The 24,480-nt window shown below is 43.0% G+C and overlaps 1 protein-coding gene across 7 annotated transcripts in view; it reads right to left on the bottom strand.

Annotated features, from left to right (window-relative positions):
- Nucleotides 1-17,775, bottom strand: part of LOC129367124 (unconventional myosin-IXAa-like) — a 121,329-nt gene extending 103,554 nt beyond the window's left edge. For all 7 annotated transcript variants that reach the window (XM_055041406.1, XM_055041432.1, XM_055041414.1 and 4 more), the window contains exon 1: nt 17,273-17,775. The gene's annotated coding sequence lies outside the window, so the exon portion shown is untranslated. The remainder of the gene's footprint in view (nt 1-17,272) is intronic.
- Nucleotides 17,776-24,480: the final 6,705 nt, after the last annotated feature.

Raw genomic sequence — 24,480 nt, 5'->3', positions numbered from 1 at the left:
GCTACAACTGCTGTGTCCTGCCGTCACAGCAGTAGTTACCTGAAATATAAGTAATAAACATTTCTTGTCATCACTTTTATACTTACCACATTAGTATCACAAAATTTAGCAATAAAAGTTTAAGACCACGTCGCCCAACGCTACTGAAGTCAGCGCAAAACGATTTCCAAATGAAGAGATCTGCATTGAAAGTGGACACCGATCATCACACTTACAGAGAAAGACACAAGACAGTAAAAGGAAATGAAGGACGAAGAGACATCTTTGGAACAGTCAGGTGTCTGGAATGTGATGGTAAGTAGAAGGTATTCTGAATTTTATGGTGTTGCTCATTTCACAACTATTGAACATCCATTGAAGAGTTTTTAAAGGACTGGACTTTTTTTTCCCTACACAATTTCCTTTCCAGGCTTCTATTGTCCCTGATCACTACTTAACACAAGAAGAGTTAAAGACTGGTCATTATTATCTTACCCAATGCTTAATTTGTCTTTTGAACAAAGGCTGCCTTAAACTCACAAAGTGGTGAGACGATGGCGTGAAGAGCTGGATCCTGCAGCAGAGTGGGAGGGAACGACCTCCTTCTGTAAAACTGGAGACACTAATTGTTTTATAATGCAAGGCTCTGGTTTCTTTAGGATTTCCATAGCGGCTTTTATCACAAATAATCTCAAAGTGAGCAAGAAAATAACATCACTAAAGGGCTTTTTGCCTGAATTCAGGAGGAGAAAGTGTATTTTCTTTCTCTTGTGTTTAAAACATATGCAATCAAGACATTTTTAATGAACCTGATTGTCTGGGCAGTTCCACCAGGTGTTTGCTAATTGCTGCTGCGAGTCTAGAGGAGCTGTGCAGAAGAGGCGTGTTCTGTGGAGTCATGAGCAATGGCTGAACGGTTACTATGGGAGATTTAAGGGTTCCTCAAACATGCATGAATGAAAGCAACACTCTGGGTTGTGTTTTGGTGACAACGTGGTAGAAAGCTCCAAAAAGTCGACTTTTAATAATAACCACACACTAAAAAAATCCTGACCATATAAAGAGTCTATATATATGTCTGGTGAAAAAAGTCCAAAGCATCCATTGTAAGACTGGAGGAATTTCTACATCCTGTGTTTAGTATTATTGTTGTCTGGGCCTTAATCCAACCTGAGGCAGAGTTCATGTTTGTGAAAGGAGGGGAGGAGAGAGGGGGTGCAAACATTACAGTGATGAAATGTTCAGACCTCCACAAGATGTCTGAGCTTTCACCAACCCTCCTTACAGCCTCACAAGTGGAAGGGCACGAACATCTACGACCATGCGACAAGTTCAGTGACCACCTCTTATGACGTTTTGGTCTGCTTCTTACTGTGTTCGATTGAGAACCAAAATTTTAATATTTCTGACATTTTCAGCTGCTATGGTTCACTTTCACAATGTAATATGCAAAACGAGTCAAACCCTTTGAAGCACATGTTCACCTCCAGCCTGCGGTGGCGCTGCACCCACAACCACAGAAAGAAATGACACGAAAACCTCAGAAGAAGGCATGACTGCAACTTTCTTCTTCACAAAATGTAAAACAAAAATGGAGTAGTGTCAAATTTTAGCAGTTGTAGAATTTTTCTTTTTCTCAAGGATAAAACACAGCGAGTCATTTCTCTTGCTAGCACCGTTTACACACATTTGTTTTGGTTGTGTTTACCCAGAATGCCCTGCGAAATAGTCCACTTCTTACTTCTTGAAGCAGTCTCCCGTCCGCTTGGCAATCACATATGCCTTCCACATGTGAATGCCAACCTAATCCAGACCGAGGTCACGTTCACAAATGAACCGGACATCTTTCTCAGCAAACGAACTGGAGTTAGATTAAAGTGGACTAAACAGGGCTGCTGTGAACTGACCCTCAGAGAATTGAAAAATGACATGTTTCATTGGGTCAAATTGATCACCTGGTGAAGTTGTGGAAGGGTTACTAAGACCTTTAGAGATGCCTAAATTGTTTCAACCACCCACTGCCGTAGTAAGTATTTTAGAGAAAATCCAGCATTTCCACCCTGCTACTCATAGTAGAAATCCATCTGACTTCTCATTTTCAGGTGGCCACATCAGCACAGCTCCCTTTCACCCTGGAATCCAAAAGGAAATGAGTCTCCAATTAGAGAAAGAGGAAGATGATTTCTAGGTCCTCTTTTATTATGGCGAAATATGAAACTGTAGGAAACAAAGGGCGAAACGCCGCAGTGTGGTCACTTTCACTTCCACCTTGGGCTTTTCAGCTGCAAGCCTCTCTCTGCCATCATTTCACATCGTTCAGTCTGCTTACACATGCAGAGCAGCCTCTACTTAAACTTCTCCACCTTCCTGTGTGTTAAATATTAAAACCTTGGAAACCTGAGCGCCTGAACCGACAGGATGGGACGCAGCATTACCTGGAGGATCTCTGGACACTCTGTCCAAGGACAGAGCAAGCAGAGACGTTTCAGGGACGGTTTCAATTGAAGAGTGGTAATAAACTACTCCAAGGGCTACATAGCTTGATTGATTCTCCAGTATGGCACGAGGAGCTTAGCAACGCCTACAGGTCCACGAAAGACCAACAGAGGACAGTGATCAATACATACCGACCAACACCCTTCACCCGAAAAGATCTTCTTCATAAAACCCGACTCTAAAGACAGAGAAACGGTCACAAAGTGATCCTGGAACAAGCTAAAGGGGATGAGAAGTAATCATGCTCCAGACAGACAGACAGACAGACAGACAGACCAGTGATCCTGAAAAGCTTTTCCCCAGGACACAGACTGCATCATCTCCACTTCACCGTGTTCACATTCAAACACGTTTCAATTCACTGGAAACAAGTTCAAACCGAAAATGTCTTTGTTCGCTCGTGGACAGAAACATTTTCTTTTAAAACACAGGCCATCATGAGGACATTACACCAAACAGAGCAACAGAAGCCAATATCTTGGAGTCTTTTTTGTGTAGAGTATATATCGAAATTATCCTCAAGAGAACGCAGCTTGGGAAGCTGAAATGCAGACATGCAGTGCTACATGACACGCTACAGGCTAGCGCTAGGAAAGCATACAATCCACCAGCATGAATTATTGTAATTCATGCTGCTCGTCTGTATCCTCAAGAGCAAAAATTTAAAAAGTCTTACTGCTAAGATGTTAACCTCTTAACATCTTGCAAATATTTTAGCATCTTAGTTCTACGATGGCGCATGATGTAACCTTGGAGGGAAAACGGAGAAAACTTTGATTAGTGTTGTGGATCTTCCCTTCAGCAAGATTAGTGTTAACTATGAAAATGCAAACATTTTTTTTAATTTAAGATTTAAATTGGTCAATTCAGATTGAAACTTGTTCAAAAAGCCACAAATATCTGGTTGAACTTCCACCTTCTGGTGTTTCGTTTCATCTCCATTGTCCACGTCTATAATTTAAGTTTATCTTTGCATTTTTCTCGGTTTTATCTTTTTGCCTTGAACAGCTTCTTTAGATTCACATTTACAATAGTCTTTATTGTTATCCTCAAAAACATAGAGCTCCAGACATCAGCTCTCAACCAATGAAATGTTCATTCAGCAGGAAACAGAAACACTTCAAACACTATTTTTCTCCCCTCCTTCTGATTCCCAACGATTATCCCGAGTCTCTGTGTGTGCTGCCATGGCAACAGCCCCGGCTCCATCATCCTCCTCTGCCCTCCGAGTCCAATCCTGCACAGATTAGATAGGGCCATCAAACGGAAAGAGCTGAATCCTCCGAGGATTAGATCTCGGAAACAGAAACCGTGACAAACTCGCGGCTCAGCATCCAGACTAAAGTCGATCTTACAAATCCCAAAGCCAAGTTTACTTTTGTTTTGCTCATTCTTTTTTGTCCCCCATAAAAATCGCCTGCTGACTATGTTCTCCTAAAAAATTTTTTTTGGGGGGTGTGGGGGTTTAAAATTACTCTGCGGTCTTTCTTTATGCTGCCCTTTTCATAACAACAAGCCATTGCGACCAGCAGCTATTCCTCATCAGGGTATTTTATATATTTATAGATGCATGATGACATTTTAAAGATCAGGAGAAGTCTGCACCAGCGCCATGCCAACGCACAGGCCCTGAGGGAGGACATGAGCAGTGTGTGTGTGTGTGAGTGTGTGTGTTAGTAGAGATATCAATGACACTGGATTAGGTACACTTCATTTAGTCCCACGAATGCCTCCGCTAGACCAACCGCATCAAGAGGATGAGCCTGAGGGCCACGCGCCGGGAAACAAGACACGGACGCCGTTGTTGTGTTGTTTCGGTGTTGCTATTAATAAATCATGCTTGCAGGCAAGTGTGAAATTAAGAGGAAGTCCGTTTGACCGTGTAAAGCAGAAAAGAGGAGGAAAAAGCGACGTTGCATTCGGCACGAGGAGGCGCGGCATGAGAACATTTCTCCAGGAGGCAAAGTCGGCGCAATGTTCGCTTATCTGAGCAGGTTTATTTTCTGCACCAACCGTCTCTAAAGTCGACTAACAGACACACTGAGCTCTTTAAACTTCCTTTTAAGCTTCACCACAAAGTCTGACCGCATTCAACACACACACACACACCCACACACACACTCGATTCAGGTAAATACAGATCAGAGTGCGTCATTCTTTGCAGTAGAGAGAGACATAAAGACAGCAGACCATCAAACCTGCTGGAGACCATAAAGGTCAGTTTTTACGTTTGCAAACTGCACGTAAAGTTTTAAATATTAAACTTAACACATGCTTACACACAACCGCACAGATCTCAGAGATATTAGACAAACTCTGAAAGATGTCAGCTTCATTTTTTGTTTTGTAAAGGAATCCACCGAACAACACTTCATAACCCAACAGGTTTTTAGGATTTTGTCCCATTCGATCAACAATTTCCAGTAATTATGATTCTGTATGACAGAAGAACATAAAGTTGTGTTGAATTGTTGAGTGGAAGAGCAAGAAAGCCTAATGTAACATTTCTATAAACTGAATCTTATGTAATACAATAACTCTTCCCCTCAAAGTCAGTTTGGACAGAAAGCGACTCAACCTCAATTGTCATGTCCTGCCACAGAATACCCAATCAGATTCAGGTCTGTACTTTGACTGGACCACTCCTCACACGTGCATGCTTCCACCTACCCCTTTCCACTGCAGCTGTTTGTTAGAAATGATTAGCCAGCTTGGAGGTAAAACTTCCAAGCTGGCTAATCTTTTGCATCCAGCATGTTGCTTTTCTCCAGCTCATCATCATATTGTCTGACCAGCTGTGGGGACAGACAGTGTGTTCAGGGCGGTGTCCTCTGCTACAAAGGTCCGATTTGGTGGAGATCTTGACTGATTGCTGTTTGCTTAACAGAACCTCCAGCGTTGCCGTGGGCAACACAGATTTCTTTACTTGTTTTATTTTATATTAATTTACTAATTGGACGACTTGTGAAGGCAACTGGTTGTTTTGGATCAGAATCAGATCAGAATGCATCATTCTTTGCAGTAGAGAGAGTCGTTAAAGACAACCTGCTGCAGAAAAGGTTTGACAATCTGTAGCACATTTTCAAGGAGTATGGATGAGTAATTTTACCAGGCACTGTGTATTTTGATTAAATTGCTTTTTCAGGCATTACAGCTGGAGGGCCGTCTCCATCCGTCTAATTACCATCGAGTCCGATTAAGCGGTTTACGCCTTCATCAAACCTAAAAACACCAAACATCAGGAAAACAAAAGGGCCATCTAATCACAAACACGCACACAGTCCACCAGGCGATCAGACAGGCCCAGTCTCCCCTCCCCCCCCTTTCAGTTTGACTGCCCCCCGATCCAGTTACCCCCTCCATCCAGCCACTAAATCCACTTACAGGCCACAGTGCCACTGGCTGATTGTTTTCTCTCCGGCAGCAGATGCTCTGCCTCCTTTCTCCGTCCCCAGCACCTAATCAGCTGTCAGCGGGCGCGTGGGGGGAACCAAAGGGGTCACAAAATGTAAATTATTTTTTTCTTCCCCTTCTCTGATGGACACGTTCAAGCTTTCAGATGCATCGGCGTTAAACGCCTGGGAAGGAGAAGAGCTCACGGAAACACGTTTGGGTTTTTGGCTGCATTACCTCATGCTTTCTCAAAAGGAAAACACCACACACAGACAGGAAGTCACTCACAGGCCCCATGCACAGCAGCTACACGCGGTGGTTTTACACCGCAGAATTAGCATTTAAAAAGACAGGACCGGAGTTAGCTTCAAATGATACGACAATCCACACACAAAGAAAAGACCTTTAAGGTGAAACAGGCATGGGAAGGTTACATCTATCACGGTATTATGCAGGTAAACTAACATTTTCATTCATTCATGATATGCCATGTCGTAATCGGTCTTCGGAGGATGCGGTCCTCGCATTTGGACATGCTCTCAGTAAGACTCGAACACGAGAACGAGCGGGACGAACATTAGTTATCAGCACTAATGTCAAAACAAGTGATTTATCTTAAATGCTAAAAGGAACGAGACATGGCCCAGACTGTCAGCTCTTCTTGATCTGTGAATGTAAGTGTCATGACTAAAACCCCTTCATTAACACCCATGAAGCCACAGCAGGCCAGCTTTCACACCCTGCTCCAACTAAATGAAAACCCAAAGTCTACAACACACACACACACACACACACACACCCACACCCACACACATTGTACTGCCACCATCATGTATCTACCCTCCCTCCACTTTGTACACAAATACACATCCACGCCGTCTCTCCGGTGGGACTTTGGTTTCGCCGTGACAACAGCCAGTCACAACGGAGCTGCTACGCATCCACGAGCCAATCGCTCGCCTGCCGTCATCGGTCCCCGGCCAATGAGGTGGCGCTCCGCCGGCGGCTCGTTTTCCACGGGCAGCTTTCTGTATTGTTCTGGATGAGTCTGTAGTGGAGCTGCTCATTATGCCGCGGAGCGTCTGCTGCCTGAGAGCTTTTCATTACAGGCACAGCTGTAAAGTGGACTCCCTGACGGATGGACTCCACGTCCCACCATCCATCTTCACCTGCCTCCTTCTTCAAGAGACGCCAAACAGATTCAATTACAACACTAATAAAGTCTTACATTTACGATCAGTCTGCTGAGCTGGTATGGATACGTTGCAGATGACGGTAAAATTACAAAAGAAAACTAGAAGTAGTCAAATCTGACAAACTATACTCAACCACACAAAAAGACAGAGTCACTACATGACATTTTCAGCTCTACTGACTTGTATTTGGGTCACAAAAACAGCACGAAAATGTGGTTCTTTCAGTAGATTTGTTGCTCCCTGCTAGCAGTCATTTACATATGAAGCAGGAAGAAAACGAGGAACAACCATGACCCAGATGAAGACGCCACATTTCCTCAGGACAATGTGAAGACATCTCACTGAAGCAACAGCACACACCTGAGCAGTGGGCCTCACTTTTAAAGAATCACAGCGACCGCAATGCCATCGATCTGAGACGAAGCCAGAAATGCCTCTTACCTGACGCCGCCTGCAGGCTGATAAACATGGGAGCGTCTCTGTGAGGCTCATCGGCAGAGACCCCTATTGTCGCCAACTAGCTGCTGTTACTTACTGGGAGCGAGTAAGTGAGCGAGTCTGCCTCCTAGCAACCGCTGCCTGACAGGGAAGGTTGACGAGGTTACGTTGTCACAGGGACCACGAGTCTACACGAGAGCATGGTCTGCAGCTGAGTGAGGAAGAGGAGGGTAAGTGGCCACGAACTGCACATCCTCCCCCCACCTGATGACAGCTAAATGATTTATATTAAACATACAAATATCACTGAAAAAAAAACTGAAATGGATGGTGGTGAATAAACGACTCCTGCTGTTCTTTGTGTTTACAAGCCCAACAGGATAGAGGTGATACAATTGAATATGTAGTTTAGACCAGAAACCCTCTTGCTAAGCTCACCGATTATCTTTCAAATGATATTAAAAGACCAAAAAACATTTCAAGAGGCTTCAGAGAAAGCGACTGTAGTCAAAAAGAGAAACAAAGATGGCTAGTCCACTTACGCCCGATTCTAGTACCAAGACCTTTCAGTAAACACAATTATTTAAATTTGGACCCCGATCAGTGACATTACAAGAGGTCAGAAGACGGTCCTGAAGCCTGTGCCAGGTCAAACATCTTCAGACTGCCCACCCAGAGCAGTAGACTTCAGATGTAGTCTGAAGGTAGTCTGCTTTCTTTCCATCTCTACTGCATTGACCCCTCAGCTCCAAGGTCAGAAAAACTATTGCTAGTCCCAGATATCCAAGTGAACAATGAATACTTAAAAACTGTGATGTCTTTTGACCTGACGCTGACCTCCAAGGTCTATGCTTTACTCCACATTATAAAAGCAGTGTTTTTATTTGTTGTTCTGTGTCCAGAGGCCTATTGTCCGATCCGCACGTCATGTGACTCCGAGAACCGCCAAGCTCTACCTGCTATATTCGTATTGTGGTGTCCCAGTTTAGAGTTACACCCAAAAGTAGGACAGACTGCAGGACAGAGCAACTTTCAGACAACCTTGGCAGAATGACAAAGCTTTTATAGTCGCCGGAGAGAGAGAGAGCCAGGAGAGGCAGAAGAAAATGTGACTGAAATGTAATCTGGGACAGAAAAGCTTCAAAAGTATCAATAAAAATTTATTTGAAGACAATGTTTTGCCAATATTCCAAAGACAGGGTTTAGCAATAAAAAGATCGAGGCCCTTAAGTTTTTCCGAATCAACAGATTAGTCACCTGGCAAACCTTTAAAGATTTGATTCTTCCCTGGTATTTATGACCAGGGATGCTGACAAATATCAGACGTTGCTCCAAATATCCAGTGACCGCAGCAAAGCTTTCTAAAACATCCTAAAGATGGACGACTGGATTTAATCTGTTGCTCTATCAAGCTAAACGTGCCACACCCAAGTCCTCTGGTTGCAGACTGCTTTGTTCTGGCCCTGGCCACTACCGTCTCACACAAACACACACATATTGCATCAGAGCGGTGGCAGAAGGTAGGTCACATGCTCGCCTTGCCTGACTGTCGCACTGTGAAAGTATTCAAATTCCTCTCAGATGCTGCCAGCGCTCTTCAGCTGGACGTCATTTGGCCGAGGCTCGACCGTTGCGGGCCTGCGGCCTCGGTCAATGTTTTTAAACCAGCTGAGCACTGAAATAGGAGACGAGCGCTTATTAAAAGAGTGTTTTTGCTCCAAGAGGAGGGAGACCAGGGTGAAACAACAGTTCTTTGGTTGGAGAAGATCTTAGAGCCCGGCTGATTCCGACCGGTGGCCGGAATTGACTTTCAGCTTTACCGACCTTCACCAGTTACTGGCGCTAAACCCAAAAATCAGACTTTTTTTCCTGGTAGAAAGCATTACCAGGTTGTTCAAGGCAGATGACTTAAATTTTGCCATTTCCAGCACCAGTGAGTTCCTTGGTAAGGAAGTTAACCCTCCTGCAGTTTTAAGAGATGGGGTAATTTGGACCCAACAAGCTTTCTACTTGCGGTTTGGCGGCCTCACGCTGACCTTACATGCACTTTGATAAGTGTTTTTTTTTGTGTGTGTCGTTTTGGGAACTGACAGTCTGATGGGACAAACCACCACCATTTTTCACCCCCACCCCGACTCTTCCTGAGCATCTCGCTAAATGACATGGAGATATATATGGCAACTGTTAAAAATGTTTTCTACAACTTAAGATTTTATCATGTCGCAGACCTGATGTTAAGTCAGAGAGAGAAACTGAGCTTTAGCAGGCAACAGAAAGGATAAAGCAAAGTTATGTTATTTTACCCTCATGAAAATACAATCTGTCATAAAACATGCTGAATTTGTGTATATTGACACCCTTTAAAATCTCAGACTTAAACTAAAGAATCATATCTTGCAAAGAATTAGCCATGCTAATTGCTAATACAAGTTGCTAAGGCATTAATCATTCGCTCCTAAAAATAGTAGTAAAACCTTATGTGACAATCAATTTTTCTCTATCACATACAGTGTGACGTCGACCAAGCTCTTACTATAAAAAGATAATGAGGGCTTGCAGACAGCACAGGACCTAGAGTGTTTCTTACAGCTGGTTTACCCTCACGGGCAGTTCTCACTGAGAGAAGCGTGGTTGGCTTCAGGGTAGAGCGGGCCAGCTGAGCTAGATCTGTCAATCTGAGCAACAACTCCATCAATCTGCCACCAACATAGTGAGACAAACAATGCAAGCATCAGCAGACCGAGGGCTAACTCGGACCACCCGAACCAACTCAGCAGTGTTCTGGGGAAGTTCAAAACCCTTTGGACAGGCTTCTAAACCGGCCACCGTGTGCTACAACTGACTGCAGGATCATCACATACTGAGAAGTTGAACTGTTTGCACAATATTTCCTCTCAACACCCTGCAGTTGTTTTTTGTGAGCTCCTTAAACCAACATCCAGCTGCGACGGATCGTCATGGTTTGCCCGCTGGTTTCGTTCAGCTGTCCACGTCTAATGAGGAGAAATTTTCTGCAAAAATACACATTGAGCAGCTGAATAAAATACTTTAAATGCCTTCCAACTTGATCACTTCCCAGAAAGCCTCTTTTGCTCGCCTTTAGTCAGTGGCCTGCAGAGTGAAGTCAGCTGTAACCCGGTGACCTTGAGGTTTTTAGGGATTCTGGGTGCTGATCAAAGGCACTTTAGCGAGACAAATGACTGCTCACTTGAGGTGGGGATCATGTGGATCATGTGGATGGGATCTTTCTTTACAAAACCACCCAGAAGTGGACGAGTAGAGAGAGACAAATGGGAAAAAAGCGAGGGGGAACTCCAGTGGGAAACAATAAGGGTCTTTTTGTGTCTTTTGGCCATCGTCACAATCACTTATCGTACACAGCGAAAAGCTGTGCGAGTCAAGTAGAATACCCCATCAAATCATGGTGAAATGAACAGTTTTGACCAAACTTGTCAAGATTATTTGGCACAGGAAAGCACGCCAGAAGCCAGAGTTATGACTCAAAACGCCTGCCGTCCTAGTTCTCAGAGCAAAACTCTGCTTTGACCTACACCAGTTCAGCTTTCAATGGCCAATGTGATCGACCTTTTTTGCAAGGTCGATTATCTAGGTGTTATGTTGAATGAATGAATTTTCAACATATTTTCCACAAAATCAATGAATTTATAGTCTGAATAAGGCATTTTGCCCAGGAGTCATAATGATGTCAACACCAATTTCATCCGTTCTGATGCATATCATGTTATTACGGCCGACGAAGAGTTGGGTTCGTCTCAGGACTTGTTCTCTCCAGACCCTAACGCCATCAACAAAAGAACTGCATCTGTTTTACTGCCCCACACTTACTTTCTTTTCATATTATTGACTTGGAAGTCAAAAATATCTTCCGGGTACAAATAACACGCAGAATGAAATAAATAAAAAATCCACAGATTGTTGACCATCATGTCAAAGACGCTAAAACAGAAGCTATACATCACTTCCAAATTCTGTACGAGATGTTTTGATAGATTCAACAGATTTTGTTTTCAAAATGAGTCACCAAGTGTTGTACTGTCGGTTTTTACAGCCACAATAATCAACCTGGTTAGGAAGTAAATAGCAAACGTTTCCTGTTAGTGAAAAAGAAACAATTAAATGTGCTTTGTGTAAACGCAAAAAGTAGGAACTTGACAAAGTGTCTGCATACCATGCTGCAGTCAGAGCACTAACTCCTGGCATGTCAGGCCAGGAAAGGATGGCTGCTGTTGCTTAGTTAAACGGGCTGACAGAAATGGGAATATTTGAAGTTTCTCAGTTTCGTGGACATTTTGTCAGGCGTCTGGCAGCAGAAATTTCTCCTTTGCTACTCCATAGTAAATGCACAGATGAACCAAACTTCCTGTTGCCTGTCCCCAGTTTGCCAGGAAATCAACTGCAGTAGTCAAAGTCTGGCAACTTCTTTCTCCTACAAAAATATAATTCTTCTAGTTTACCGATAAAAATCTGTTACTGGCCATAACAGTAACACTATTATGATCGGTTATCAGTACTGGTCCAAAATTTCATATGAGCGCGTCCTTTGTGAAAAAGAAAAAACATAAAACACAATTTTCCCATCATTTTCTATCAGCTTTAGCTGCAGTGCCTGAAGACGATTCAACAAATGATAATATTGGCCTGCAGATAGTGGATGAATCCTTCATTTTATATTAGCATTGCCTCAAACTAACACTCAAACAAAAAAAGGAGCAATTTCTTACTGGAACACATTTTCTGTAAGTACATTAATTGCCAGTTATGTAAAACTTAAACAGAACCTTAAATCTATAGACAGATAGACTTTGAGTATTTTATACTCAAAGTGAAGATTATCTTCGTTTGTTTTAATCCATCTTCGAAACTGCTGAAATGTTGTGTCTTTTTGTTTGTGGCTAAAGGAATTTCATTGTGTAGTTTTTGTAAAGTTTGTAAAGGTATGATTTTATGGTTGCGTGCCCCAGGAAGAATAGTCTCTACTTTGGTAGAGATTAATGGGGATCCTTAAACAAATGGTGCTTGAAATGTGATATTAAAACACATACAGCATCCAAGCCGGGAGTCTGATCTCCAGCTGCTCGCCTCGTTGCACGAAACCGGGCTTCGACTCCCAGCTCGCCAATAAAGCAAGGCCTGTTCAGTTTGCAGGACAGAAACGGTGTGTAAAGCACAAGCGGCCACAGCACGAGGTTAAACGGGGACACTAAAGACAGACAATAGATCCAGAAATTCAGAGAGAACACCCCCTTACCTCCAGCTAACAGAATAAACGAAATGAATCTCATTGGAATCAAAAGTCCAAAATCTGGTCTGGGCCTGTCACACACGCTAGACTGAGGAAACTCTTTTTGTCGAAGGTGTGAACAGCATAAGGGATTTCAAAAGGAAACCTGTCTTTTGATTGGTCACTTTCCAGTCTCTTGTAGGTGCAACAATTGGACCCAAAACTGCCTTTGTAACTAGAAAGGCCCACACAGATAGCAGCTGAGTTTTACATCAAGATTTCTGCCTAGAGTCTCTAACCAGATGTTTGCAAAAGCACTAAAGTAGATCATACACACAAATCTTTTCCACAGCTGCACCAACCTGTATTTCTCAAAGTAAAAAAATAAAAACAACAAAAAAAAGCTGTACTTTTCAGTTTGGAACATTTTTGACCCAGATTTCTGTGTCAAAATTTGGCCTTTTCCCATTTTGGATGGTAAAAACGCAATAAAAACCCAAGTGTTTCTAGGTAACCTTATAAAAGTACTTTGCCATATGTGACTGAGGCCTTTAAGTGCTTAACTGAATTTGTAACAAATTACTTTAAGTCTTTGTTCAAAATGGATTTTAAAGGTCAACAGGACTGAAGGTGAAAAACAGCAGATGTGATACTAACTCACACTCAAAATCAGACACTTTTACACTAAAGAATATGATTTTTTTTAAAACACCCTTTTCAGAAATATTTTTTTCCAACAATATTTTTATTGTTTTAGATTTTTTCCTTTTTACAAATACAACTGCCTTAAACAAATAAAAACAAGACTAACAAGCACCCTCTTGGTTACATATGTATCTGCATATATCTTTTTTTTTTTTTAAGTCTACATGAAGCGTAGTCCACTGTTGAAGCTCCTTTGTTTGACATTCCATTTCCCCTTTTCAGAAATATTTGATTCAAAATCAACACATCAGCAAACCTCAGCTTGCTCTGTTTTTTGTCTTTTTTCTTTAGTTAAGTGGCATAAGGACAATGACAGCAGGGGGTCAAAGGTTATTGATAACGGGTAGCACAAACCCTGAAGTACATTAAAAACGACAGATCATCACTGCAAATTGTGAAACATACATACTTTCTCTTTTTATACATCTTTTTAAATCTGGGACACACTAAGAAAACACGTGAGGCATTGATAGTAATTTATTCAAAATCAGAAATTCAACAACAAAGAAAGCTTAGGGTTTGGCGAAACTAAACCCAGCCCCAAAACAATATTTTGATCCTTTAGGGAAAAATATATCTGACAGTTCTGACATTCCTCAGACAAACGTCAGCGATAACAATGGATGCCCTGACGACTGCGCTCGCCTCGTCCCAGTCTTCTCGTCTGCGGCGGGACAAAGATGGATGCTATTTAAGGTCTCCCAAACACGCACCGACTTTGCTGCTATTGTTGAAGGCTCTATAAATACACCTGCTCTGAAAGCACATCGCCCCACTGACGTGGTATGCGACGCACCGACGTCGTCTTACACGAAGACATAGTTGACGGCAAGGACGCCAGAAGCCAACTCGTCGATTTCAACAAAACGTTTCTCCAAGGTGGTACCGAGATGTGAAAGAAAACTCAATTCAAATTCTGTCCAGGATTTTGGACTGGGGGAGTTGTCTCGAACATCACTGAGACAGAAGAAAACGTTTCTTATCTTGACCACTTTCTTGAATCAAAATACTTTGTAGCAAGAGAGCAAATGTTAAGAAATGGGCAATAGCATTTGAGTCAAGATCCCAGTGTCAAAATCGAGAGACCCAGCTAAAAGGTGTCAGACTTGCTGTGTGTCCCTTGGCCAATCAGGTTAGAAGATAGAGTACTGAAAGATCTTAGCAGTAGATATAAAGAATCTCCCTCAGAAATTCACATTACAAATGTGCTCATTTAGATTAAGTGATGGTGATTGTTGAGGACATTGGAGTGCAGGGAAAGCTATTGTAAAGTTCAAGAAACCTGAAGATTATCTGACCTTAGTGATTTGTTCTTCACCCTGCAGGAAGTATGCAGGATGAAGAACAGTGGTTTGAAAAGGATGGACATGGTCAGCAACAATACTCGGGCAGGCTGCTGTCGACGTCTGCCGAGAAAACATCCCCTGCACCGTTACACTCCCGGTTTGTGACACAAAACAAATAACGTTTCTCTCATACGTTGGTGTCCGATTTTGGTTCACCTGTCCGAACTCTAGCTTCAGGTTTTCTTGTCCTCATCGCCAACAGGTCTGGCAACTGGGATGTTGCACACAGACGATGCTCTGACTGTCTTTCTTGTGACATTGGTTTACTTGCACTGCCTGGGTCAGACCAGGTATTTTTTTCTGATATGAAAAAGGGATCCTTAGCCCACCTGAATGCTGCTCACAAGATATTTTCCCCAAGAAAAGGCTGTGCATGATGAAAACCTCGTTTTGCTCAACTCCGATTGTGATGACTAGCACTGCCTGTGTCTGGACTCAGTTGTCAAAAAGTCACAGTGGGTGCAGCTCCTCTGTCAGGCCTAAAACCGAGCGTCTCTGAGCTGAGTTTGAGCTTCTCCCTGCTCGTGAGTGCAGCTGGAGCTGTCACAGAAATGTTCCCAGCTCCGCTCTCAAGGGCTTTGACACTTACATAATAACCAGAATAAAATGTTAATGTCAGCAAGTTGGCGTCGCGTTAAAGGCATTCTCCAGCGATTGAGAATGAGACGGACGACTTGAGTGCCGGATCACAGAAGTGCTGAGAACAGGTCTCCAAATTTGATAAGACGTGTGAGGGGTTTGTCCCGTTGCGGACCGCCACAAAGCCGTAGGGACTCATTGAGAGGGAGTTGGTCATCTGGTATGAGGTCATGCAAACCTGCTTTGACAAGACGGTTTCCAAATAAACAACAAGAAAAAAAAAAATCTGAATTTGAGCTCTAAACGAAGCTTAGCTTACAAAGTGCTGTGGTTGCCTTACAGATATAAACTCTACAAAATGCATAGATTAGATGAAGCCTAACCAGACTGCTGCATCTCTACTGTAGATTTATGAACACATGAGCATCCGCCCACGTCAGGCACAGCATTATGACCACCTGCCTTAACAGTGTACTGTTCCCTCTTTTGCTGCCACTGCATGTCTGACTCATTGAGGCGTGAACTCCACTAGACCCCTGAGGGTGTCATGTGGCATCTGGCACCAAGATGTTAGAGGCAGATACGATAAGCCCTGCGAGTTGTAAGGTGGGGCTTCTACGGATCGGACCTGTTTGTCCAGCACATCCCACAGACTCTTGATTGGACTGAATACCTCAAACTTGTCTTCTGATAGTGTTCGTTCAACCAGCACTGACTTATCGAGGTTCCTTGTCTCTCGGATCAAACCAAAGGGGGGTGGGCGAGGGTCGGCCTTTGTTCCTTTTGTGCATCGACAAACCTTGGCAGCCGGTGACCTTGTTGCTGACAGATACTGTCCACTACAGACTACGAACTCCCTAGTAGAGCAGCAGTTTTGGAAATGCTACGACTCTGGTATAGCCCCTCAAAATCGGGTCAAACGATCACTCGCAGCTAAGAAATCCTGAACGTAGCTGACATTCACTCAGATTTGTAAAGAGCTCTCTGTTGCCAGCTTGTTTGCTGGTCCTGTTTAAGCTAATTCATCGTTTGCCTGATGAAGGCAGCTGAAAACGAAGCCATCGCAGTTTTGCTAGGGGTTTGCTTTGCAGCAGCTGTCATCAGCAGCTCTACAGAGTCTGCTCAGCCTCTTCCACATTAGTGTATCAGCTCCGCTTTGAAAGAGGTGCATCTGAACGTCCTTGTGTCCAGCTATAAAAAGCAGCCAGGCCCCATCAGTCAGCAGCGGGCTGATGGAAGCAGCAGCCTCGACGCCTGACACACACACAGTGAAAGGAGGTGTGTGTGTGTGTGTGTGTGTGTGTGGTGTGTGTGTGTGTGTGTGTGTGTGTATGTGTGTGGAGGGGGCTTGGGGGGGTTCCAGGCAGCTTTCAGCCCTGCAAAGAGGGAAGTAAGCGGCAGAAAAACAAAGCTCTGCAGCCTCTGCGTCGCCAGCAGCTCACATAATCATTCAGATCTCACTGCGACAATAAAGCCAGCAGGGCTGGCCCTGAATGGATCGAGCTGCACAGGATGTCACCATCACAGATCTATGGCAGCTCCCAGCTGCTGCACTGTATCGGACTCCAACACACACACACACACACTGCAACATCTGTGACTTACGCATTATGTAAGAAAAAAAGCGTGGCATTTCGTCTGTTAGGTGGCAGCGAGCCCTGAAGCTCACCGCCTCAACCGCAGCCTGTCGGTGTCACGCAGCCTCCCTCCCGCCGGGTCTCAGTGGAGAGCGGGAGGCTGCGGCCGATGGACCGACTGACAGAGTGACAGCAGGCGGACCGCGGGACGTTTCCCCATTCCGTCTCACTGACAGTACACACACACACACACACACACACACACACACACACACACACACACGCACACACACCGCGAAGCGACGTGGAAGGAAGCCTTACCTCCTTCAGTCCGCGTCTCCCTAAACCTTCCTCTTTTCTGACGAGGAAGAAGAGCAGGCGAGTCGCGCGCCTCCTGACCGACAGCTCGGGCTGCTTTCACCGAGGCGGAGGAGAAGAAGAAGAAGAAAACAGGCTTTCCTGCGGTGCTTCCCGCACCACGTCGTCTCTCCGGCTGCTCAGAGCTCCGGTTCTGCTGTGGATATCATCCAGCTTCTGTTTTCGTCCGGTCGGTGTGTTGTAGTCCTGGTTGTGTCCTCCTCCTCCTCTCTGCTCCCTCTCTCCTTTTTTTTTTTTTCTCTTCTTCGTTCACGTCCACGATAGCTGCTCGTACAGTCAACGCTCTCGCGACGCGCGTCCACGCGCAGCGCAGGGTGGGAGCTTTCTGGCAGCAGTATGTGTGGGTGGGTGGGTGTGATTGGGGAGGACCCTCCAGCTGGAATACTTGTAATTGTTTTCAAGTGGATGATCGATTCTGGGCTACGTGTGATTCTCTTCTCCTCAGATTAAATATGTTGGATCTGATGGGCACCCAGAGTCACACACACACACACACACCACATGACTGACATGGGTGAGGGGTGTGGCCAGTGACCCAACACACACCCACTCACCCCCTGCATGCAGGGTTACAGCTGACTATTATTTTTGGCAAAGACTATTCGATCGATTACTCGGACGATTAATTGAGTGATTGGTTAAAGAAAAAAAGGCAGTCATTTAACCACCTATGCTTCTTTTGTACAATATTTTAAAAAATGTATAAAAACACAAGCATGCAAATTATTCCATTCCTCTCCAAAGGAGAAAATAAACATTTTGCGTTTCTTTCTTCAACGCTTGATCATCTGTAGCAAAGGATGCATCTGCAGCTAAAACAAGTGAAAAGCTCACCTCTTTCTGCTCGACTCGATTTCAGTGCAGCATAGAGCGGATCTGATTATTTTTATTTGGATTAACCGATTAATAACCAGAGAGCAAAAATGCCTCATAGGCTTTTTTTTAATGAATTAATTAATTTATTTGTAAAATAATTTTTCACAGAATTTGAACCAGGTGAGCCTAAAACTGTGCCTCTACGGGAGTTCTGGGTAAAATATATTTAGAGAAAAATAAGGGTTTTTTTGTTTTTTTATTTCTTAATCTGAAAAATTGTACAGCCTGGAACATAACAGCAAATATCATTTCATCTTGGCTTAAGATCATTTGTAAATGATCTTAAGTCTTAGTAGCAATTTCAAGTTAAATTCTAAATAATCTCTAAATATTTGTAAAGAGACTCTCAGAAACTGTCTAAAACGACTCAAAAGTAGGCAAATGATTCAATTGGCTGGAAGTTTGTAACTCCACATTATGTTGTGATCTCAGGCGCTCTTTGTCGCCCCCTGCCGGCCTGATGAGGCAAAGCTGGGTCTCAGTTTACCTTTGCTACTGATTCCGACAACATTATAAGTTTAAATGCCCTAAACATGGGCTTTTTCATTTTTCTACCCATTGTTTGAATTAAAAGAAAATATTTAGTTTATTTTTTAAAACACCGGTGACACTGTGAAGCATATTTCATGGCATAAAATGACTGACTAATAGATAATTTTTTCTTGACATAAGTGTGGAATCTGAATTCATAAACTGTTCACGCTGACAACCTGTCAGAGAGAAGGATTGATCAGATATTGCACGGTAGAATGATGCCAGCTTTACCGCCGTTGAAGGTGCTGAACCAGAACCAAGTGTTGACCTAAACCTCCTAACACTAGATATGGCCCTAATTTAAGTTTCAGCCTAAAATGACCCACCAGACCAAATTTTTCAATTACTGTCAAACAAGTGCTCGCTCGCATTCATCAAGTGGCATCACTGCGAACAACGGCCATTGGTGCAGACACGCATCATGTTCCCAGTATCACCGCCTTGCTTTTTGGTGTGTGACGGAAAAAAACTGTTGAGTCCATGGAGAAACGTCTGCTGCCTACAATCGCCAAAACGATCGCAGCGAAAGACTGAGAGTGACTGTTGTCTAAAGGTTTCGGCGGTGGACGTATTAAAATGCAAACATTCGTGTGAAATGCCACAGTAGTGGAGCGTCTCCAAGGACCGGTTCTTTAGCATCTCCAACGTGTCGCCTTTGGGTTGTGGTTGTCAGTTATGCAAACATGGGGGGCAGTCAGTCCTTCACCTCTCAATTTTGCTTCGGGCACCACATCAGAACGTCCGAGGAGTCATCAATTCTGACATTCTTTTCTCGAATGGGATTTTTGGATAGTGCCACCGTGACAAAAATCAGTCCGTTGAATGGATGGATGGATTTCCGTGGCATACGGTGGCTAAAAGGTCGTCAGAAAATAAATAAGGTGACAAAACTGCAGCAGTTCAGCTCAGAGCGGATGGCAAGATGGATAACGAAGCAAACACTTGGAGTTAAAGGCAGGGCGCTGACATTGATTTACCGTTTCCATCCAACAGTCAAGGCTGTTGTATATAAGCTACGTCCACGACCGCCGTTAAACGGCGACCGCACGCTAATGGGTTTGAAGCCTACGAACTCATCCCAAAGAGGTGATGAGGACGAAGCAATCTCTCTTTGACGTCCCAGCAGGATACCAAACACCATTACCAACAAAGAGTGAAGCTAGCATGGAGTTAGCATGACCCTCATGCATGACACTTTATGGCAGCAGTATTTGTGGGTGGGTGTGTCTTTGTTAGGGTTCGGGCAGAATTGTGAAAAAATCTTTGAAATATGAAGAAATATTTTCAGGGATATTATTCATACAGTCCATTCTCCCCTTTTAGTCTTGTTTGCTTTCTTCTCATTTCTTTTCATTGTAGAGCTCCACTTCTTGCAGTTTTGGGTCTTTTGGAAAATTTGTGTTCAGGGCAAAACAAGGCCACAGGAATTGATTTAATGATTGATTTTTTTTTTTTACGATCTGACTTATTTACGTAATTTCTTTTTAAATTCTGGGGGTAAGCCTAAACAACTCTTCCTGTTCCCAAGAAACTTTTTGTTGAAAAGAAATAAGTGAGACAAAATTGCCTTTCCCTCTAAATAATGCCAGGATGTTGTTGAAAAGCGACACATGTCTAAATTTGCTGATCCTCTAAGGTAGCCCCAACTAAGTCTGACTTTTAGCAACTTTGTTCATACTAAATTTAGACAGGATGTGTGGGTTTAAAAAAGGAAAATTGCAACGTATATTTTGGGGCTGAATGAAGCCAATAGCTTTGCTATGACAATAGACAATAAAACCAAAACAAACAGTCTAACACTAGAGGGGGAAAATGTCTTATGGTCTTTAATTGAAGACGAAAGAGAAACCCTACCGCCGCTCAAATCTGATGCCACTCCACTTTTGCTTACCTTTTGTGAAGAAAGCGTCTTTCTCGTGTCATTTGCCTCGATAGCTCTTGATGCAGCGCCACCACAGGTGAGGCAGCTGAACAGGCTTTTCAGTTAGTTTGGTTGGTTAGTGTGAAAGCGAACGGCAGCAGCTGAAAACTTCGAACCGGACTATCCGTCACATCTTAGCCAATCAGAGACTACCTTCTTCTAACGTTGCATTTCCAGGCAGCGGAGCAGGTTCTAAAAAGGATGCTGGTACCATTTAGCTGTTTCCAGAAAAAAACCTTTAGAACTGAGTAGTAGCTCGTAGAAACGAGTCGTATAGGGCCTGGTGCAACTCCTGAAAACATCTTTTTAGATTCCCAGACAGAGAGGCATGAGTCTTCACGCCTCAGTTGGAAACGTCTGTTCAGGCCAACACTTCTTACTCTGCTTGGTGTGTGATGACAGATGCAGGTGTCCAGCCTTGGAGAAACATTTCATTCCATTTCTCTCCACATGCCGTTCTATTTAGACCTCCAACATGATGTTTGGAGGTCTACTGTGACTTACCCCATTCTGGGATTTTACCTCCCCTCTCACTTCATTGCTAACACTGTTGTTTTAGTCCAAAGAATATGCTTTATTTACTCTGAATTGCTTTTACAAGTGTGTGTTTAAGGATGGTTGTCTGTCCTCTTTGTCTTTGTGTTGTCTCATGATGAACTGGTGACCTGTTCAGGGAGCATCCTCCTTTCCCACCCAATAATTTCTGAAGACGGGAACCCGTCCCACTCCAAAAACCCGCAAGGATAAGCAAGTATATGCAAGTATATGCAATGGTTAGACAGGTGGAAGTTACTATTTCCACATGTAATGGGCATTTATTCCCATTATCCAAGAACACTGATCACAAAACCACAATGAAGGATGTGCAAAATGCTAGCATTTGGCCCGTGTCATACAGTCAAGGAATCTCAAAGCAGCCTGTAAAGCCAGGAATGAGTCACTGCCAAATAAAATAAAAATAAAACTGCACGCCTTATTGAAGATTTGGTCCATTGCCTCACACGGCGATCTATTTCTGTTTTCGAACCTGCAGGGCTCTTGAGTAACTTCGTTACAAGAATGAGTAACAGGTTTTTCCTCCTCCAGGTTAACGGTGATAACGAGGTGGCAGTGAGTCAGTAGCGCTTTCCAACAACACACCTTCCCGTCAGAATGGATTCAGTCAATTTAAAGGTCAGTGTCGCCTCATTTTGGGATGTTCCTGCGAAATAAATCCCCCCTTTTTTTGGTTGTTATTGTACTGATACACTCCATGCAGTGAATCCAATTTAAGAAGATTTAGCAGCAGATCTCAGACGAAAACCCCCCTGTAGGGGGGAAGAGTGCCTCTTGACAGACAACACCTCTCCAGGCAGGGGATTGGCTCTCTTTACCTTGGAGTGTGTGAGGGAAGAAACACATGGCTCGCGCTCCGGCGGCGGCCTTGAAAACATTCCACCTGTTTTTCGCAGTGTCGGCTTCCAGCCCGGTGACATATTTACCAGCCAGGCACGCTGAAAAGGAAATCCTCCCTTCGGGCCCCCGAGAGCTGGAATCCTACACCTGGCTTGGTGAGGGCCCCCTCGGCTTCAACGCTCAGTCTGAAAAGGCGACTGAAGCTTCGTGGAATGACAAGAGGTTCATTTAGTCTAGTTTCTAGTGCAAATGTCTAACGTACAAAGAACTTTTCAGCAAGATGTAGGAGTTTCTTTTAACTTGATAATTCATTAATATTGATGAAAAGGTTCTAGTCTCTTTGGCTAACCCTAACCCCGAACCTTATGATGGGAAAAATATCTTCCTACAAGTAAAATTATTGACTTAAAACAAGCTCCTACATCTTGCTGAAAAGTTCATCATAAGCTAGTTGTGTCCCATTTCCAGTGCGCAAAAATATTTGTCCCATTAAAATGCTTTTGGGGTCAACATTAAAATGCAAAAAAATTTTTTGTCTGAACATAACTTATTTTATAAACATATTTGAAATATTGAGAGGCATGTACAGTAGTTTCAATGTACATGCCTCTTTTTAAACGTAAAAGCATTTTAATATGTATATCATATAATAACAAATGCAGGTTTGTAACAGTTTCTTTTCTTGGCAGTATTGGCGTTGAATTCCCCACAAAGAGTGACAGTAAAAAGAACAAAGAATCTGTTTCTCTTGTTATTAGGTTGGAATCTATGTGCTTTATCATTATTATTGTTATTATTATTATTTTACATCTTCATTTCACTCAATTTGATGTTTATCTTTATTTCAAATTGTAAAATAGATATAAAAAAATTACAACAAATTTCTTGAAGTAGATATTTATCTAAATATTTTTCTTTTTTTCTGACATTTGTGGCTCAAAATAGTTTTCTTTTTTGTGACAACATAGCCGCAAAAATGAATATGCTTCAATTTATTTTAGATCATAGACTAAAGAACAAAGAACTGGAAAGTAGTTCTAAAGTGGAAAAAAAAATCCATTATGTTATTTATTATGGATCTTAGTTAATTGGTATTCAGTACCCATTACCCTGATAACTCTTAGTTAAACTCTTAGTCAGTGTGACCAGTGATCTACAGAACTCGCTCGATTAGTGGACGCCTCATGTTTTAACCTGGAACAAAAAAGACAGAAATCTACCGTGTCTGTTTCATTAAAATATTGTGTTACTTTATTAGGTAAAAAAAAAAAAAAATAGACACATACTCATCAAAAGTCTGTGGATCCCCAATTACTTTCATGTTGACATTATTGTCCCCAAACCAACGAGTTTGGACATTCCTGTATTTGGAGGACTCCAACATTGGCTGCAGCTATTCCGGACTGTGACGCTAGATGGTGCCGCAGCACAGCTTTTGACCACGAGAGCGATCCTCAGAACGAGCCTGGACTGTGACGTTGTCAGGACCGAATGTGTTTTCAGCCTCGAACATATGGAGGATCTACGACGGTTCATTAGCTATGCTTATAGGTTTGGAATGTTGCATTTAACCCTTTTTTTTAGTTAAAATGGACTGTTTTTCTTGCTCTAGGTTTTTTGTGTCACCAGAAACAAACCCAGTCATTAAATTTCTCAACAGAAAGATTCGATGTTGGCGGAGGAAATCGGTTTGGTGAACCGATGCTCGGAAGTTATTGTCTAATCGCAAAACTGATGTCACTTACGAACATCTTGTCCTACTTCCTGAGCAGTTAATAAGTGTTTGGGTTGGAGAGCTGAGACACATGTTTACCAGCTTGGCACGCTGGTAAATATGTTTCCAGACGCAGAGGTGAACATCAGGCATCTTGTTCAACCTGTTTTTAAAGTAGGTCAGATTGGCAGAGTTGATAATGGATGACTGAACCGTTCATTTGTTTGACCCAGGGCCGCTGCCAGGAGTCTTGGGCCCCCTGACAAAAAAAAAAAAAAAAAAAAAAGAAATTCTCTTTTGCAACGACTTCGCTGCAGAGTTTTATGCAGGTTTTTCAGATTTTATTTCTGCTCATAAAAGTTATGACCAGCTGCAGGCTCAGGTTTTATGCTGTCAGCAAACATGTATTACCCATAAATTCTCTTTTCCATTCGCATGTATTCACATAGCAACATGCCGAGCTCTTTTTGAACAATTTCTGTGGGGTTTTGCTTTGTTTGTTTTTTTGTTTTTTTTATTTCAGCCCGACGTTGTGGATTAGAGCTTCAGATGTCCCACAGCCTGACAGATGGTCTTAAATGTGCTGGGCAGGAGTTGCGCAATGCATATTTAAAGTGTTACAAAATATCAGCGCCCGAGTTAGAAAATCTGCTTATTTCAGGGGACAGATGTTCAGACAGTTCAGGAAGTAGTTTAGGCCCAGATGAAGAA

This window comes from Poeciliopsis prolifica, unplaced genomic scaffold (assembly GCF_027474105.1).
Source record: "Poeciliopsis prolifica strain line A6 unplaced genomic scaffold, Auburn_PproV2 SCAFFOLD001, whole genome shotgun sequence".
NCBI lineage: Eukaryota > Metazoa > Chordata > Actinopteri > Cyprinodontiformes > Poeciliidae > Poeciliopsis > Poeciliopsis prolifica.
Note: the sequence above shows the minus strand (reverse complement) of the source record. Positions and strands in the feature narration are given on the sequence as shown.